Genomic DNA, 19,852 nt, shown 5'->3' with positions numbered 1-19,852 from the left:
GCATTTATACTAAATGGGGTAACAAATTAGCAAAGGACCTAACTGACCCCAAGCCATTCATCAGAACCAATATGGGTGATTTGGTGAACTCTCTTGAGTTGTTGTTTCCAAGCAACCAAAATTAAAATCCTCAGATACTCATTATTCAGGTTTTCAAGTACAGCATGGCTTTCACATTTATCACAGGGCAACACTATAGCGAGTGAATCTGAATGTAGTGTTAGTTAAACCCAAAACTATTCATACACGTGGCAGAGTTAAATTTAAATGATGTCCATTCAGTCAAAAAGTTTGTTTCTCATAGGTTTTATATATATATATATATACATGTATATATACAGTATATATATATATAAATTCAAACAGTTAAAATGTTTTACCATATATCTGCTTTTATTTACAATTTTAGCTGTTAAAATTGGCACTTTGAAAATTATTTACACCCTTACCAAAGTGGGAAAGTGTTTCACTGTCATTATGGCAATAAATACTGCTTATAACTGTTGACAATATTTCCACATGTTTCTAATACTATTATAAAAACGTATCATTGGTAATGACATAAAAGTTTTAAGGTTGATACATATGTAGGTCCCTGTACAGATGATCAATCATAAAGCGACTGGGACTCCCACACTTTTAAACTTGCTGGTTAAAATAAAATGTTACTGTTTATCTATATCTGCCAATGATATGATTAAATCTGGCCTTAGCTGTAGTAGATTTCTGTAAAGGCAGTTTTTATACTGAGAACTGAAAACTGTGTGTTTGAATAAACACAAGAGGAAGTCCCATGCCTTATTATTTACAGTTTTAGAACAAATACTTGATGAAATTCAGCTGGTGGCATGTTTTATGTGTAAATTAAACAAAAGGGCTCACAAATGCTTACATTCACCCACAGAGTCCAGTTGAATGTTTCCTGGAAATCCAAAGCCTTTAAAAATGTCAACAGCCAAGTGACATCTGAAATTGCAAACAAACTTTAATAGGTCACTTAACAGGAGAAAAGTGGAGAGGAAAATGTCCTGCCTGCAGGCCTCTATCTGACCACATGCTGACACTGTCACTTCAGCTCGGAGCAAACTACGGCAGCAAGACATTTTGTAATTAAAACAACATTTGATGCTGCCTATGTTATTGTTTTATGAAAGACGTTGACCCCAGTCAGTCTTTTAATTTTTCACCTCCTATTGTCTACGTGACACGTAATCAGTTGTATTTAGAAGTCAGCTTGTGGTAAAAGTGATAAACAAGATATCTGCATTGGTTAATTTAAAAGTCTAAGCTACCTTAGACTTGTCATTCATATTTATGTTTGTTGATCCAAATCCATTGAGAAAACATAGGTGGAGTTCAGTGCAGTGTGTATCAATGCAGCCACTTGGCACCATCTAGTGACCTTTTATTTAACTCACAGATCAGAGTATATGTTGAGTCTCGCCACGTGTAAACGCAACAAGTAAATAAAAAAAAAACCCAGTCTTTTAAACATTTAGTTTCCATTGAAAATCTGGGTGAAGAACACAGAAATCATGTTTGATAGAGAACGTTTTCTGAAACTAATAATTGAAACTAGGCCTTATTTATGTTCAATTCACAAAAAGGATATGGCACAATTACTTTTTGGGTCAGAGGTACTCCACCTCGAAATAAGATTTTTCTGTCATCGATGCATGTAACCATAATTAACCTCATTTGGATTGTTGACACAAAATATGATCCTTTAAATAAAAGCCATCCTCCATCTTGTATTGCATTTGTAAATATTTATCCAAGGCTTTCCTGATCTTCATTTAAAAGCATCGGCATTAAGGCATTTTTAAACTGAATGATTGTTGCTTTTCAGAACAATGGTTATTTAAAAATAATACTTTTGTCTTCCTTGAGTATAAACATGCTTCTGTCTGATGTGGGTCAGTTCAACAATTCACTTGTTTCTTCATAGTCATTAGCGACCCAGCGAACAATGTATGCAAGTATTTTACCCTACGGTTATTTTTCTCAATAAATGATGAAGAAGTTTGGAGAAAAAAAAATCAGAAAAATGCAGAACTGACTGAACTAAGTGACACTGTACTATCAATAACACGGGACTCTACTCATCCAGTACAGGAACAGTTCACCTTACTGCCCTTGGGGCAAACATAGAGGGCTTTGCGGTCCAGGACGGCTCGTTTTGATGAAAGCCAACCTAAACAATAGCACACGCTAAGGATATCATTGTACGTTGAATCTTGTTCGCTATGTTTTGACTCATGCTGCATGTTATTGTTTACCTAGCTCTTAGTTGTTATTGTCTTCGTGGTGATGGGAGTGCGGGGGCTGGTTTGTGGAAAAGAATTTCCCCTTTGGGGACAATAAAGTCTAGTCTATGTAGACAAAATTAGGCCAGGAAAAAAAAAATGCTTTTTCCATGTGCCGTTCAACTGGAAAATAAGCAAATCTGTTGGAATTAAATAAAACAACAAGGGTGCAATAAACTGGGTACATACCAGCTTTTGATAAAGCACCATTTGAGTCACTTCATGAAAGTGTTCTTGAGTTAACAAGCTCCAACAGTAATATTAAACCTGAATCACCTGACAGAAAATGTGGCTTTCCTATTTAGGTTTTCCAGAACTTTCCTTAGCACTCTACACACTTTTGAGAGCCACTGTGATACAAGTATACACAATAAATAGACACAACACAGAGTGGTGAAGAGGAAGATAACCCTCACCCAACTGGGCTAGCTCAGGGTCATTTTACTCCTTTTACAATCCATCCCTCTGTTTCATAGCTATTTTATTAGCCCTAAGTTTTTACCTATAATGGTCTTGAGTGAATTTCCACCCTTGATAAAAAAAAAACAACCTTATTTGACATTTCAACATTTTTAACTTGAAAACCTGTAGAAAAACGTTTTGTTTTTTTGTTTTTATTACATTTCTTAAAGACTACTTTCAGACACAAAGTGCACTGCAGACCTGTCTGGAGAAAAGGTAACACTCTGGTCATTACTCTGCAGCGAAAATAACAGGTTTCAAACTTTACTGTAATATTACACCTCACTGTTTTGGTTCTGTGTTTTTCTTACACAACCACATCCTTAGTACATCCTTGAACGTATCATCAAATAGACTATGCCTGAGCACAGGTCAGCAGTTTTTGCATGAATCCAGAGGAGGTCAGTGTTGCATGTCTGCTTGTGACCTCAAGTCACTTCCCCTGACTTATCATCTGACCTCACACTAACCTCTATAGATTCAGCAGGGAGCGCGTTTTTAACTTTGAATGAAGGAGAGGCAGAGCTGAATGCGGGTTTCCCCTGCTGCATGCTGGAAGAGACCGCCTCCAGCTGAGAAAGCACTGCAGCAGCTCTGCTTCTGAGGGATGGGGCTGGTGGGCGTGGCCGTGGATGGAGGGTGGGACTTTGGGTGGTAACAAACGCCCCATCGCTGGATGTAATATTCAATGAGCTCCGAGCAGAGGACATCATCAAGGGGCAACTTGACGGCAACAACACGCAGTTCATTCATTTTCAGCGCTGCGGACATGCCTGGTCGACACTTCAGGTTCCCTCCTGAAATCGGGAAGCAGAGTTGTCCCACTTTTCTGCTCCGGCGGCCAAACTTTTCGCGGCCATATCGCTATGGAGCCGCTGTGGACGGACACCGGCGCTCCGGTACGACATGCAAATACGTACTCTGACGTCGGCGATCATGTGGCTTTTGGCGTAGATCCTCCTTGTGATCGCCAATTTTTTCCCTTCCCTGTCGCCTGTTGTCTCGTCGGCTATTGGGCCGCCGCGAGACTCTTTCCGACCCTTTCGGCGAGCTTGCTGCTCCAGCGGTCGCTTCGGGATTGTACGGCGCTACCTGAACGTCGCGTCAAGAACGGGGTGGGCAGGTAAGAAACGGCTAAACTCTTCCTCTGGTTTTCTGTCGACTCGCCGCGGCTCTGTTTTATCAAAAAGTCCCCCCCAAGTTGAAGCTGCGTGTTGTTGTTTGTTTGCGTCCCTCTCGGCGGTTCGTGACGTCCACACGCCGCGGTGTAAACATTTTAAGTTGTCTCGCCGCATGAACTTTGCGTGGCTCTGCCGTTTACACCTGCGTACGCCGGGGGACACAACGTGTCCCCTCCTGAAGTTAGGTGGACATTTTCGAGCCCCGTGTGAGAGTTTCATTCTGATATGCGGCGACTGTGGCGTCGGCAGGCAGAGAGGAGAAACATCGTGTCTACTTTTCCTCCTCCCCCGTGTCGACATAACCAGCAAAACATGGCCGTCTCTGCCGACATGTTGTTACGTCGGTGGCGAGAGGGGGAACATTTGAGAGGGGGCAGAGAACGTGTTTCTCTGCGCCCCACTCTCACGTCTCGCCTGGGCCCGGCGGAAAGGAGCCGGCGAAGTCCGCAAAGCGGCGGGTGCAGCGGCTCTCTGCTGGAGGTGCTGAGGTTTCACCGTAACTTTTAGACTCCGAGGTTGTTTCTCGACTTTGATTTGGGAGGCTCTGTGATGTAGGCGGAACGTTACCCCTGGTGATGCCTCCTCCCCACCGACACACACGGCGCCGCTAGTGTGGGTCCGCTCACTGCAGTGATCTAGGAACAGCCCGAAAACTCCCTGATTCTGTATTTTCCTGCCATTGTATCAACTTTGGTGGTGAACTCGGTGTCACACAGCCTCCTGGAGAGGGAAGGTGTACCCAATGTACCCAGTGACACATTTTGGAGTCATGGTGGCACCGCTGCATCCATTAGGATTATTTAGGTAAGGTCACAGAGGTGACATAAACAGCCACAATACCTGCCGCCCATCACCTCCTGCAAGTGTTTTCCATAACAACTGGAACCGCTTTAGGTCTCAGGTTTGTCATCATTCATCCTCCAATAAGGAGGATGCGACAGCTTTTTATATGAAGCCACTGAGCAGACTTTACTGTAAAATCCATCAAACTTCCTGTGGTGTGTAGTGATAATACACACACTACGTCATCAGTGCACTTCTAAAAACATTTTTCTTTTACTAAACACATGTTTTGACATCCTGTTATTGAAAGCTATATTTCATCTAGCACTTGGAATTTGTCTATTTATGTAAAGAATATATAAAGCCTTTTCAAAATGAAAACAAAACGGTAATCGAGATGTTCAAGGACGCCAGCTATGGCCTTTAATGCTACTTCAGTCAGCCTGTGGGAGTAAAATTAAAGAAGCGTTTTTAAACGTGATGGTTAAGATGATTCATTGCACTTTGACAGAAGGGGGAAAAAATAGTAGTTCTGATTCTCTAAGCTCTCATCCAGTGCGTCATGCGAAATCTGTTGTTCATCCAATGTCTTTTTTTCCTCCCATCTCTTGGATGACCTGATGTTATTCTGTATTTTGCCTTTTTTTTTTTTTTTACGTTTTCTGATCAACAACCCCCTTCTCCCTCCCTCTAGAAGATGTAAAGTGATTTTGATCACAGCGCAGTTAACCCTCCCGTCAGGCCCGTTACCAGCTGTTCCCTTGAGGATAAACTTGGCTGCGCTCGCTTAGGTTTGAACTCCTGTTTTTTGTGTGTGTGTGTGTGTGTGTTGGGTTTTTTTCAATTGTGAGGAGAAATTTGGGTCGTGTTTGTTCTTCACATGGTTTCTGCTTGATCTTCTACATCAGAGATGATGTTATGTAATGTGGAACGATAGGTGACGTTTTTTTGGGGGGGCAAAACGATAAAAGCGTGTACCTGCTTCGGTTGATCAGATGGCTCCATTTGAAATTGTGCAACAAAAAAAAAAAAAAATCCAAGGTTGTTTTTTTTTTTGTGCAGAATTTAGAGAACCATCTGTTCAGTGTCAAGTTCTGTACATGAGAAAGCAATGCTAAGTATTTTGTATGTATGATTTTTTTTTCACTTTTATCTTTTTTTTCTGGGCTGTTTGGAGCTTTTTAGTCAATATTCATTACATGCCGGGAGTAAAAAATGCCTTATGCATCCTAAAATTTCCGGCTTTATTTACATCAGGTTGCTTCCTTTTGAAGCACCGTAAAAACAAATCTTCCTCTTGTTTTATTGTAATGTTTTGGGGGGTTTTTTCCCAGTTGTACCCAACCATGTGGTCTTTCTCAACACGTTGTGCTCTTTCAGAATGTCACAGTCAAAACATCCAGCTGTGAAGCTATCTACTCTATTTGTTCCTAGAGGCGTTTATCCGTTTACCATAGTCAGATGGTGGAAAATGAACAAGACTCGCTCTGTCACATTTGTTTAGATCAAACGGCTTCAAAAACTCATGTCAGACTTGAGCAGCGGAAGGAAGGGGAAAAACACAGAAATTGTTCTGTTTAGGCATATTTATTCAGGCAGTCCAAAGGCAAGCTGTTAAATCAAAGTTGGAATTGTGTTTGACAGCAGTAGATTAGAGGGCTCGTGTTTCGTGAAACTCCTGCAGTGATCAGAACTACTTTGTTTTTTATTGTTTAAGACTTTTTTGCGTCTCCTGCTAGAAGATTAGGTCCAATCCAGTCCAGTGCGATTTGCAGGAGGAGATGATTGATGGTTGCCGTGCAGCCGGATGTTTCGCGTGTCAATCATTTGAGGAAGTTTACCTGCTGAAACGTATGCGGAGATCGATAAGGCATCAGGCCTTGTTTTCGAGGGAGATTTAAAATACGTTTATGAAGTAGAGGACAAGTGAAAAAGTTAACAGGATTTGAATGTGTGCCTTCTGATTGAGCACAGCTTTTTAAAATGTATGGCTTCCCAAAACTCTTTTCTTATTTTGAAAACTGTGTCATAAAAATTCCTTTCATTGCTCTGCTTTTATTTTACAATTGTGAAATGTATTCTAAATGCAGAACATGCAAACTGTTTAATTTTTCTGTAGTTGTGATGCATACAACTAGGTCCAGATTCCTTGAAGGACTTTGATCATATGATGACCTATATGGCAAGTGTAAATTACATAACTGTATAATGCAACACATTGACCATGTTTGATAAAAGATCAGAGTTTTATTGCCGATTTCCTACTGTACCACTAGTTGCAGCAGTGCTTTGTTCTGAGTTATTGCTTTAAAACTTTCGGATGATGTGTGAAGGTGCATTTTCTTCAAGTCTTCAATCCACTGAGAAGTCACAAAATATTTATATCAGGAGCAGAGGTGATGCCACAACAATTTTAAACTCACTTTAGGATCTTGTACTTGTAAGCACTGAATGCAATTAGTTTGAATAATGAGGCACATTCATACAGAATATATGTGGCTAACTTGTTAGCTTCCACTAGTCTGGGTTTTTATTTACTTCATCAAAATTACATTTCCTATTTACGTACAGATTTAGAGACGTTCAGCACAAAATGTTCCTTCGTCACTTTTTATTATTTCTCAAAAAAACCCATTGAGAAAAAAAACGTCTTGATGTTTCAGATTCTTTTTAAAATTCTGATGTTCTGAATTTTGTTAGCTTCAGGAAGTTCAGTAAAGGAAATTAGTTGAACTTTTAAGCTGCCATTAGCAGCCCTGCGATGAGCTGTTTATTTTACGGACAGACTCTGTAGCAGATTTGTTCGTTTTCATAGCATTGTTGTCTTAAAGAGTGAGCAGTTCCCATCTGGCGGTCGAGCTGTTTCTTTCACTACTAGACATATTTTTAAACAGAGAATTTGAGAATGAGAGGGGAAATCCCTCTCGAGAAGCAACACAGCAATGTGTGTATTTGTGTGAATGCCAAAGGGCAGCAAAGAATAGTGTAGCATTCATGCAATCAGTGTGACTTAAGTAATTTAAATGAAAAACTGTTTTCTTTTAACTTCAGAAATTAATGAGTCAAAACGATTAGTTTTATAATGGATTTTTTTATTTATCCGGGTATCGACTAAAACCTGAAACAGAACCATGTTTATGTACAGTAAACAGTTCCTGTCTGTTTGCTCAGTTTTGAATATTGTGTGAAATATGCAGTGAAAAAGTGTTTACCTCCTGTCAGATTTTTTGTTTTTTTAGTCATACTTAGATGTTTCAAATTATTAAATACATTTTAATATCAAAGATAATGAGTAAATGTGAGAAGCACTTTTTAGAGCCATGATTCAGTAAAAGGCCATCACTCGTCTTTGCTGAATTGTTTTATAATATTCACACTAAATGATTTTCAAGCATAACCTGCGTGTTTAAAGTCAACCCACAGGATCTGTATCAGATTTAGGGCTTGACTTTGACTAGGCCTCTCCAAAATCAACGTTTTGTACTTTTGAATCATTCAGAGGTGGAATGCTAGCATGTTTTGTACTAGTTTTCTGCTGCAAAACCCAAGCGTGACCTCGCTGACTGAACATTTCCTTTAGGATTTTTCAGGTAGAGAACAGAATTGATGACTCCATTGCTTAGCAGGTCATCCAGGTCCTGAAGCAGCAAAGGAGGCCCAGAGCATTACACTACCACCGTTGTACTGTAAATCCTACGTCTGTCTTGTCAGTCCACAGAATATTTTCCTTAAAGTCTTGGGGAGCTTGTTGTTGAGTCCTGCATTAACTGTGAACACACGCAGTCAGGGTGTCCATGCATCCTTAAAAAGTCCTAAATTCATTAAGCCTTAAAATGTCTGAAATTCATAAAAAAAGTTTAAGTTGACCTTAAATACGCTGATCACAGGTCTTACATTTGTCCATTTCAGGACTATTTGCTTATATATTCTGTGTGTAGTTTATTTTTCTTGTGAGACTTTTCCGTCAGGCAAACACTTCAGTCCCATGCAGACTCAAACTCTTCATTACGTTCTGTGACTTGGTGCAGTTGAGATTCCTGCTAACTAGCTGCTAATAAACCCTTGCTAGCCTCTTAGCTTTTTTGCAACTATCATTGGTAAGTGTGAATTATTGCCAGGTGGTTGGACGGCGTTTGTCTTTGCCACTGTCTCACTTCTGTTACCAACCGATATGACGCTACGGGCATTCTGTGCAAAAAAGCTTGCCACTACTTTATAAAATATGCAGAGCTTAAAGTTATGACCTTTTTAAGACCATTATGAATTAAATTTGAGCTGGTGAAGCCTGCAGAAACCCTGGCAGTGCGTTAGATGTCTTTCTTGGTTATTTTGTGACCTTCTGTCATTGGGAGTGTTTTTACTACGGCATAATAATCTACACTGCTCAAAAAAATAAAGGGAACACTTAAACAGGTGTTTAACACTTGAAGTGTTCCCTTTATTTTTTTGAGCAGTATATATGTTTTTCTGGCAACTCAAAGCCTTAGAATTGGTTTTGTAGCTCTTTCAGAACTGATAAATGTCAGTGACTTTGTTTATCATCTGGTCTTGCACATCCTTACGCTGGAGCGTGGTGTGTTCACTTTTGAACTCTGTTTGGCATAAACAGCATATATACATAGTTTGAAAGGCCAGCTTCTATTTTTGCAGATTGGGATAAAAAGTTGAGCGTCTCCAACATCAAACCGTTTATCCAGAACTCTGATCCTACACAGCTATGGAGCGCGTCCAGAGATTGTTATAACGGAGCTCTTTTAATATTGTGTGCTTGTATAATCTGCTGTCTAACTAATGGGGGGTGGTGGGGTGTTGAACATGTTTTCTTGTTTTGCATACTGATTAGAACCATCCATTGTTTCATAACCACACATTAGATTTCCACATCTCATCCCGAGCTGTATAATGGCTGCCCCTTCTCTCTGTGGAGCGCCAGAGTGAGTCATCACGGGTTCGGAGGATGGAGGCTGTTGTCATCATGGCCTGCCGTGCTCACCCGGGCCTCGTGATGACATCACTGGCGTCTAACACGGGGCTTTGTTCCTGCGTTTTTTGGTTCAGGTCTTCCTCTCTGCCAGCTTCTCAGGCGTGTTGTTAGGTGACTAAGGCAACCGCAGAGATGAGCTCATCACCTATAGGTGGAGCTGGAAGGGATTGGGGGGGGTCAAACGGTGGAGGCTGCAACTGGGAGTAGGTGTGATGTTTGAGAATGAGAGAAATGAGGATGAGACAATTACCCCGCTGTTTGTAAAAGTGATCACGCGTGGTGGTAAACGGGGAAACATTAAAAGTAGATTAATGTCCTTTAACCTTTAAACACAGTTTTTCATGTCGGTGTCAATTTTCGGTGTAAATGGCTTAGATATGCTGGCTCCAGACTTCCTGGAAGTGCTCCATCACATCAACATTTCCAGGTAAAATACACAAAAGGCCACAACAGTTTATGTCCATGAACGCAGTGCAGATCTCACTAGGGTTGGGATCGCCGTCTCTGCTACAGAAGCAGATCTTTGTCTCTGCTTCTCGACGCGTTCAAAACCCTAAACCGAGCTAAAGGTGACTCTGAGTGAGCCATGGAGGGACAAAGAAAGTCACCGGAGTCAGAATGTCTGAGCAGCATGAAGGAGAAACGAGAGTCGACTGAGACTGTTGTTGTGAGAGAACGGTCGCCCACTCGGGTTCAGTGTTTGGAGCCGGGTTCTTCATCAGCTATGGAGCATCTTAATACATTAAAAATCCTTCCAGCTTCACTGTGGGGTTGGGTTGTATTTGAGCAGAAGAGTGCAGAGGAGTTTGCACAGCAAAATGCGTGTGTAGTCATGTATTAAAGTCGTGTTCCCCTCTGTACATGACCCAGCAGCTTTTTTTCCCACCATATTCACAGCAGTGTTGTGGACGTTCTTGCTGTGCTGTCTGCACCGAACCAGCAGGTCATTCATTAACATCACAGCAATCCATGTTTCATTACCTTTCTGAAGCATACGGTATGAACTGTCCACATTCTGATACGTTTCAACCACAAAGTGCAATCTATGTTCTTTGGAATGTAATTAAACACATTAAACAATCGCATTGTTTATTATTTATATGGAAAACTTCTTGTCATAAGAATCTTGATTTATTGTCGTCAAAATAAATTCAACTTAAATGTTAAATCAACTGCTAATTGTCTGAACTGTTATTTTTACTATTTTCTCCATTGAGAATATCAACAAATATCAATACATTTGAAGATATGATAAAAATTACTGTGTGCAGTCTTTATGTGACTGGCGTCCCAAAGCAGCATATCATAAATGGATATATTTTTCAAGAGCACCATCTTTGTTTTTTTGGGGGGAGCTATAATTGCTTTGCCATGCATTCACAGCCATCCAGTTACTTAAAGAAGAAGTAACAAATAGTTCTTATTGTCAATTTTTATTGATATCACAATCGTATCACAAAGCAATAGGCCAAGTCTTTAAGTCCAAATTTATTTAACTGATAAACAAAATAGCCTTTTACATGCTTTTACTCATACCCTAAATAATAAAAAAACATGGCATCAAATTGTCTTTAGAAGTTACCAAATAAGTGGAAAGTGGACTATGTGGAAAAAGAAAAAAACTTACAACTGCACCTTTTGTCCGTTTGAGGCCAATAAGAAGCTGCTAGGAACCTTCGCTCACATGCCCCACCTACTGCAGCGAAGGCATAGACTGACAGGTGGGAAATTCGGCCCCCCAGGGACGCTGGCTGTTTGAGGTTCATGGAAAACACAAAGGGCTTACCTGGAATCCAAAAACACTGGATCGTATTGCAGTGATGAATGTCAGGGATTAAACTATTGGAAACGTGCAAGTGAAGTTCTATGAAACTCTTTATTTTATAGAAATGAGCTAGATAATGTTTCTACAAACTTGAACAGTCAGATTCTCTTTGGAAAAAGACACTGCGGAGAATTCTCGGGTGGGTTATGCAGTTAAAAAAAAATTACTGCTTTGAGACCATCAAGCGAGAATAACGCAGTATTGCTGTGGCTGGCTGGTCTTGAACAAGGCCGTGGGAGAGAGAGAAAAAGAAGAATGGAGGAGTGGCTCGACTAAACAACAGGAGGTGGAAATAAGATTGCAGAGCCTTGTCAAGGGGGGGGGGGGGGGCTCTTTATATTGGAGGCCCCATTTTTTTCTAGAAAAAAAAAATCAAGAATGCTTTAATCCAGTATTTCTGGATTTGTTGTAGCAGAACTATATCAAAGGAACAAGGTCTTTACAGTCTTGCTTTCTTATGCTGACCTTGTTCATCAGGGTCATTTTCTGTAAGGGAAGCAAAGGTTAATTCTAGCAGTAAGGAAATACTGCTAGATTCTTTGTTAAAACTTTATTTTATTTTTGTGATAAAACCAACATGAAGCGACATAAGGTGAAGTTATGACAGATTGAAATGCAAAACAACATGTGTGGTTGACAACGAACTAACAAACACACCATCTTCAATGTGACATGGTGGTGGAAGTATAATGCTGTGGGGATACTTTACTTCAGCAGGGACAGCTAAGGTGGGTCAGTCGACAGGAATATGGAGGTTAAGCCCAATGTTCTTCACATACTTTTGTTGAAAGTATTTTTTTACATTTTATCAACATTTCTTCTGATCGGAAGTAATATTGTTTTTGAGAAGCCCAGTCAGAGTTCTGATTTGAATCCCATGGGGAATCCTGGAATTTTGCAGGGAACTCAAGATTAGGGTTATGGCAAAGGAGGAACTTAAAATTCAAAGACTTGGAAGTCGTAGCAAAAGATGAGTTGTAATAAAAAAAATAATTGAAAAGCAAAAATAGGATGAGGAATTTTAAAAAGGGTGTAAATAGTTTTGGTCTTGACTCTAATTTCGGGGCGGTACTGCTAAAGATTTGAAACCGGGATGGAGGTTTTTCTTCCAGCTTCAAATGGGAGCTAAAGTGCAATATTATTATCCTGTGTTAAAGTTTTGACTCAATGAGACAGAATACAAATGCATGCCACACTTTTCAGATTTGTATGAGAAAAAAAAAATCAGAACCATTCTGAAGCGGAACCATTTCCTTCCACTTTGTAATTATGCTACCTTTAATCCCACTGTAAAACACTGATGTTTGTGGCTGTAAAACAGCAAAATTCAAAACATATCAAAGGGATGTGAATACTTTTTCAAGACGCTGCAGAAAAACACCAAAACCCTGGCCTCAGGTGGCGTTAATGTAAACAGGGAAACAGAGAAAACTAAGTCTCCCTCATAGCTGTGGCCTTGATTTGTTGAACATGATGTTCCTCACCTGCGATCAAGTTATTTAGGCAGATTCGTATGAAGTTGTCAGTGTTCAGAGCAAGCTGCGGGTTTCTCGCGCTGAAAGGTGTAGCTGAACTGGATTTCAAACATCGCAGCTGTCGTGACGGTTTCTGACCTCTGCGGGGTTTCTGCTCCAGGATGGAAGCACACACTCGCACACCACGCTCTCTGTTGGTTACAGCGTTGCCATAGTAACCCATCCATCCGCACTTGGATATTTTTATAGCCTGCCCTGTATATGCGTCCCAGTGTAGCTGTGCGTTCTGTGAGGAGACAGGTAGTGAAGGGAAAAGAGGAAGAAGTAGTCTGTTTATAGTGTTTTTTCTTTAATTATTTTTATTTTTTTCTAAGCCAGATTAAGCAGAGACGAACGTTTCGGATCCAACTCGGAGCAGCTTTTTGGAAAATGCTTCCTCTACACTGAATATAGATTGGTTTAGTAAAGGTGAAGCAGTAATCAGGGTGGGTTTTTTTCCCTGAAGTTTTGAGTCAAATTTAAACAGCTTTTTAAATAAGGGGAAAACAGAACAATATTCAAAAAAATCCTTATGTATTCCACATCTACTGTCTTTTGGACTGAGGCAAAAGGATTCTTCTTCATGTTTAATAAGCCTTTCAAAAGATTGGGATGTTTGACGTCAGAACAAACAGTTTTTGTTTTGGCAGTATTTAGAACTTTGCCGCTGGAGAGAACCATTGATCTGTGTTTGATCTGCATCAGTAATTGTTAGATGTTATGTATCTAAGAATAATCCATATGAACACCAGACAAGCTTATCTTGCTGAAGATTATTTTGTGTATTGACATCTCATCTTAGTGAGACCACTGTACTGTAAAACCATGCCCCTTGGTACAGCATGTTCTTCTTATTTTTCATATTTTCTCATTTGTCATTTGGAGTAAATACCGGCTCCAGACTAGACTCTGCTAGGAAAATATAATTTTTTTGCTACTGAGTCACATTTACAGTAGTCTTCATAGCAGGCCTGTAAAAAGTAGCACTGCTCTGTTGCTATGCAGAACATAGTGAGCACTCAGACACAGTGCAGCACTTCGCTTTGCTCCAGAGGAGCCGCGTGATGAGATTTAAATTAATTCTGCGACAGTCCGAAATTCAGCCTCCATCTCCCTCCTTCTGGGACACGTTGCGTTTGTGCCGGAGCTTCTCCTCACCCACACAAGTCTTGCCGTCACACACTCATTGTACTTCCGTGCTGCAGTGGCTCACTTGTGGATCATGAGGGGAAAAGCGCTCCAAAAAAAGGACAAGAGATGGGGTGGACACGCCCCACCGAGCCCAGCTACCAGAGCAGGGAGGGCATGCCCTCTGTTTGTAGTAAAAAGAAAAATGGCTTCTGATATGTCTAAGCTTATCAGGTTTTTGAGATTTTTTTGTTTGTTAAAGAAACAGAGGAGTCATTTCAGGATTTTGACAGCTTTCTCACTCTGCTCTGCGCTCTAGTGTGACCTGCTGGTTTGTTCTTCATGCCCAGGAGTCGGAGAGGCTTCACTTAAATGCCTTTGTGTTTGTCTTTCTTGACCCGCTAATCTTTGCATTACTGTTAATTCTCCACCTTGATTTCACTATTGAGATTTTTGCAACCCAACCAAATTTTCAGCTGGATGGTTGTTCACAAGGAGTGTAGGAATGTATTCATGTTCATGAGGATGAAATTGGTAATATTTCGTTGGAATACCAAGAATGCCGTTTGGTTTCCATATATTATTGTGCTTGTCTAATTCTAAGGTGATCCTACTGTCAAACATACACAAAATGCTTCTTTCTGTGTTTTAGAGTTCGAATTAGGAATGATTAAAAAAGTTATGACTGCCCCTTTATTTTTGCGCCAGTAGATAATGTCCAAAGAAAACGGCAACTTAAACATTGTTGCCACGGTTTCCCAGTCAGAGTGTTCCCAGTGCTCACAAATTGTCTGTGGAGTACCTGTTGCCAAACAACTGGTTCTTAACTGGGAAATGGTGGATTGCTTCCTTTGGGTCACAGATCTGCCCTTGCCTGTAGCCCAGGAGTTGAAGTGTCTTGTACAGGGGTGATGATGGGATGCATAAGGAGAATTGGGGCTCATCTGCAGTAGTTCAGACTTTCCTCCAGTTTGTCGTGGTGAACAATAAGCTGACCCAAAAAGTGCAATCCTTCATTTGCTGGTTGGCTATGTTCTAACGTTTACTTATTGGTTATAAGATGGGGATCGTGACCCAAGAAACCAGATACTGGGTGCAAGTGGCAGAAAAAAAAAATTCCTCTGCTGGGTGGCTGGGTCCAGTCTTAGAGATGGGGTAAGGAGTGCTGCCATCCAGGAAATTATTGTAAAAAGTTTGAGATGGTTCAGGCATCTGATCAGGATGCTTCCTGGGCACCTCCCTTAAGAGGTGCTTTCAACAGACCTAGAGCCTGCTGGAGGCACTATATATCTCTTTTGGCCTAGAAACCCTTTGCGATCCTCCAGATTGCATTGGAGAATGTCAGGAGGATGTCTGGGTTTCTCTTCTGCACCTTTTACCCCCGTGGTGCCATGTTCGATGGACAGATGGATTGATCATTTCCACATGCGGGAGACTTCTTCGATTCTAATTCAACTGAGTGTTTTTAAACGAACTAGTAGTCTACTAGTTCGTCTACTAGTAGTGAAGACTACTAGTAGACTAGTAGTCTTCACTCGTAACCTCTCTCAACACAACTAGGCCTTTCAAGAAGTATGTCCTTTTTACTTCAACAAATACAAGCCTAAAGCACACACTGCCAGATGACTTGAGTTTGACTGCAAATGTGGGTGTTTGTAACATTTTGAGACCTTGTAGCACAAGTTGACAAGATAATAATGTCTAGCAACTTTTTCCTAGAACATCTTAGTCACATTGGCAGCAGTTACCATAGTGATCCCTAAGTAAAATGTCTTAAGACATGAAGAACAACATAAAGATCTAGCTGTATATATTTATTCACAGAGAAGCTGTGATGGGTATTTTTATGACGACAGGTTCAGCTAAATCGCCTCTTTGAAGCTGCAGATCTTGTATGCGGCAAGTGAGAAGCATCTGTCCATCCTCAGTGTGAGATTACCTTAATGGCACACAGAAATAGGGACTGAGTTGAGTGTACTGCTGTGACTCATCTGTTCTGTGTCATTTGCCTCTCCGTGCTGTTTGATAGCACATCCTTCCTATAGCCCTATTGTGTTTCTGACGTATCGGATCGTCTGTCCTGTCTTCATATGTCAGAGTAGCGGCTGCGGATGGCATTGTCTTGATTCCTGTTGTCTTACTGTCTGTAGCGTAACCTTGTCACTGTCCGTCCTTCTTCATCGCATTGCTTAACATTTTCAGGTAGATGGCTCCATTATTATGATGCCAACCAGGCAGCCAAACAACAGGACAGCACAAACTGACAGACGGCCAGGCTAGAGGCAGCCAGGCTCAGTATTCATACAAGTTTAATGAGCATCCAGACAGTAGGGAGTTTGTGGCTCTGGCACGGAGTTCACTCTGCACACATTGGCTGACTGGGTTAGACACACTAATGGAACAGGTGGGAGGCTGACAGTCTGACCTAACTTATGAACGCAGCTCAAGTTTTAGAGCAAAGATCACAGTTAATAAACATTTTCTAGCTTGAAGAACAGACTTTTTCTGGTGTTTAAAACTCAGGCAACAGATTGCAGAGTCCAAAAAAAAATAAAATCTTTTTTCAAGGACATCAGACAAGAAACCCTTAGTATTATTTTACCTTGAGACTGAAAGTCTGTTTGTTAGTGTATTACAAAGATGATTAAATTAGATAAAGGCTGCAGATATGATATGATTAACAACATGGATTCTTTGTAATGGCATTTGGTGAAGCAGCAGGAGAGCCGCCCCTCCTCAAGTGAAAATGTTGAGAAAGGAAGAGAAGAGTGTTGGTCTATCTCCAGCGTTCATCTGTTTGCTCAGGCTTTTCTCCCTGTTTGAGATGGTGGGCACACATGTTTGACTGCCACAATTCAAACTGGCTGAGTATATTGTATATTGAGTTGTATTTACATTGTGTAAGATAATGTCTGCCTTTCTGACTTCTGCTCAAAATCGGACATGTTTTGAATACTTTCTTTTTACTCAAGTGGCACGGTAGCAACTTCTTTATTACATAAAGCAGTGTCTGATGTTCTCCTCCGTGCATCCTGTTGACGACAACAGCACTAAGTGCTTGTCATATAAGTTCCTGTGACTAAAAGGTGTTGCATAAGGGGATGGCTCATCTTCCCTCTCAGCTTACATAGATCCACTGTAGGAGATAAACATTCATCTGCAGCACAATGACGTTTCTCTTCGCTTGCTCTGTCTCTCCCATCATCACTTTTGAGAAGGGTTCATGCTGTGTCAGCAGTGTGGCAGCTGAAGTTCAGGAGGTCATGTGAAGTGGCACTTCAGTCGCAGCTGACAGATGCATTCCTCCTTATCAGATGTTTACTGGATTTCAACAGAAACTAATCAAACTTTTCAAGGGGCGAATGGTGTATGGTGCACTAGTATGCAGTTCTATGCTGGAGTTATATGGTGTACTATATACTGTAACCAGTGGCAATGGGAAATTACGTCCCGTCGCCACTTAACACAGAATTGGGTTAACTGTTTCTTCAGACGTGTTGCTTTTTAAGATCTTTTTGCCTACTTCATGTTTTCATGCAGGTTCTGATTAAATTATTTGGCAATAACCAGACCTGGATGTGGCTAATAAAAGTGAAGCAAAAATATCTTGTGACACAAGATCTCATTACCGCCCCATTTTGTACAGCGACTTCTCCGAGAGCGTTTCATAATATTTCGCAACTGGCATTTCAGTCGTATTGGCATTTTTTATAAAAAATAAATAAATAAAACTAAACCTGTCAGCATATTGCCCACAGCAGGTGTAAGCTTTTGAATCCGCATGCTGCAAACTTTCCAGCTGTAATCAGCCAATTACAAATCTGGCTTTTAGTCTGTAAAATATTGACACCAGAACCACATGTCGGCATTGGTGCGAGCAACTTGTCGGTGGCTACAATTGCCACATTTCTTTTATTAAATGGTAGGTGTCGCTGCGTAGAAAATCTACCTGCTACATAGTAGGAACATCAACAGAAGTAGAGTTGTACAGGAAGGAGATTGTAGGTACACAAACATGAATCAAGACTTTCAACCTTTCTGCCTCCAGAAATGAAAAGTTGACTTCCTTTCAAAAATATACTGTTACTTGGTTTGGGTTGAAAGCACAGCATAAAGTTGCCACTTTGTGTACTGTTTAATTTGTTAATGATCATTTATGGGAGTTTTTTTTGTGCTAAATTTACCATCCAGACTTCACAAACCACCCACCTCATAACCGGTGTATTAGTTTATTCTAACTCCTCCTCTGCTTCCAAGATACGGCAAACAGACCTGAATGCAGTTGGACGATGTACTGTATGTACAGCTTGTGGTACTTTACGTTCACTGTTGTCATAGCGACACCACGGCAATGCAGCTGCATCCTGCCGATGCTTCAGTGGGACGTAGGAAGATTTGAGACCCGTTGGGACAGTGACTGGGATGGCAGCATTTAGGCCTCAAAGGCTATAATGCTCTTCTAAATGGAGGAGATGTTGGAGAGGTTCGCATCGAGATTGTGACTCTCGGAGGTGATTACAAAGTAAATCCAGAGCTGATGAAACTGCATCGGGTCGTCTCTGCTAGACTTCCTCTGTTTATTTTTACTTTATTACTGGAGCAATAAAGCGCTGTTGTGTAAGTGAGATTTTAATTTGAAATGAGGACTCGTTCTTCTGTGCCATGTTTTATGGAACCTCATTAAGTCCCGATAGAAGAGCACCACAGCTGCATGAACTCATTTGATTTTTACTCATGTGAATATGAGAGTAAAGCTTGTGTGAGAGGCCTCCAGAATATCAATAGGTCTTTTCAGTCAGATAAGCTTCTCTCTCATTAGCCTGCAAGAAAACTTTCCTCAGCTCACACTTCCTCTGATGGTTCTGAATGTTCCTTCTTGATGGGGTGTCATTTTCCACAATAAAGCTGTTCTTGGCTCTTCAAGATGCGAATGTGAATCTGATTTATCTCTGATTTGTCATTCTATCCACACTTTGTGGTCCAATCAGCTGGATAAGTATTCAGCATTACTCTGGACAGTCCTCTTGTTCCTGACAGCAGCAGATCTGAATATATTTGCATCCCAGCTACTGTATCGCCACCGTGAATCTGATGCAACAGAGTTATTATGTGGATTTGCAGATTTGCAGACCAAAACCTAACATAAGACCATCTTTATCATCTGACTTACAAACAATAATATTTATAATGTTCAAGTAGTTGATACCCTCAATTTGAATTTTCCTTTCCCAGCCTTGTACTTAATCATTTTTCATTCAATTAGCACATTACGTTTTCTGTCAGTTGTTCCTCACACTTTACAGCCAGTATTACCTCTGGCTCGTGCTTTGCCTGAAGTTGTGGAGTTTTGACTCACAATATTGTCAAAAGGTTTCTATTTTTGTTCGGGTTTTTTTGTCATATTCTTTTCCACCAGTCTCCCAGCATGAAACAACAAATGCTCATTAAGCAGCACACTACCTTTTGTTTAATCTTCCAGTGGTTCACCACAGGTACTCCTTAAGATTGTTGCCTGCACAGTAGTTTGTGCAAAAATAAAGCATTGTTGCAGTTTTGTTTTGTTGTTCAAAGACTTTTCTGAAGCAGACCACCTGTAGACCTCCTGTTTGCTGTGCTGTTCATTTGCCAGCTACTGTTTTGTACCTGTCGACATTCAGCTTGAAACTTGA

The 19,852-nt window shown here is 40.7% G+C and overlaps 1 protein-coding gene across 2 annotated transcripts in view; it reads left to right on the top strand.

Annotated features, from left to right (window-relative positions):
* The first annotated feature begins 2,969 nt into the window (after positions 1-2,969).
* zhx2a (zinc fingers and homeoboxes 2a) overlaps positions 2,970-19,852 on the top strand; it is a 29,537-nt gene continuing 12,654 nt past the window's right edge. Inside the window, exon 1 of one of the 2 annotated variants that reach the window (XM_032556792.1) lies at positions 2,970-3,891. The gene's annotated coding sequence lies outside the window, so the exon portion shown is untranslated. The remainder of the gene's footprint in view (positions 3,892-19,852) is intronic. The other variant, XM_032556784.1, reaches the window with a different exon arrangement.

The sequence above is a fragment of the Xiphophorus hellerii genome, chromosome 3 (assembly GCF_003331165.1).
Source record: "Xiphophorus hellerii strain 12219 chromosome 3, Xiphophorus_hellerii-4.1, whole genome shotgun sequence".
Taxonomy (NCBI): domain Eukaryota; kingdom Metazoa; phylum Chordata; class Actinopteri; order Cyprinodontiformes; family Poeciliidae; genus Xiphophorus; species Xiphophorus hellerii.
The sequence above is the reverse complement of the archived record's forward strand: the minus strand, read 5'-3'. Positions and strand labels throughout refer to the sequence as shown.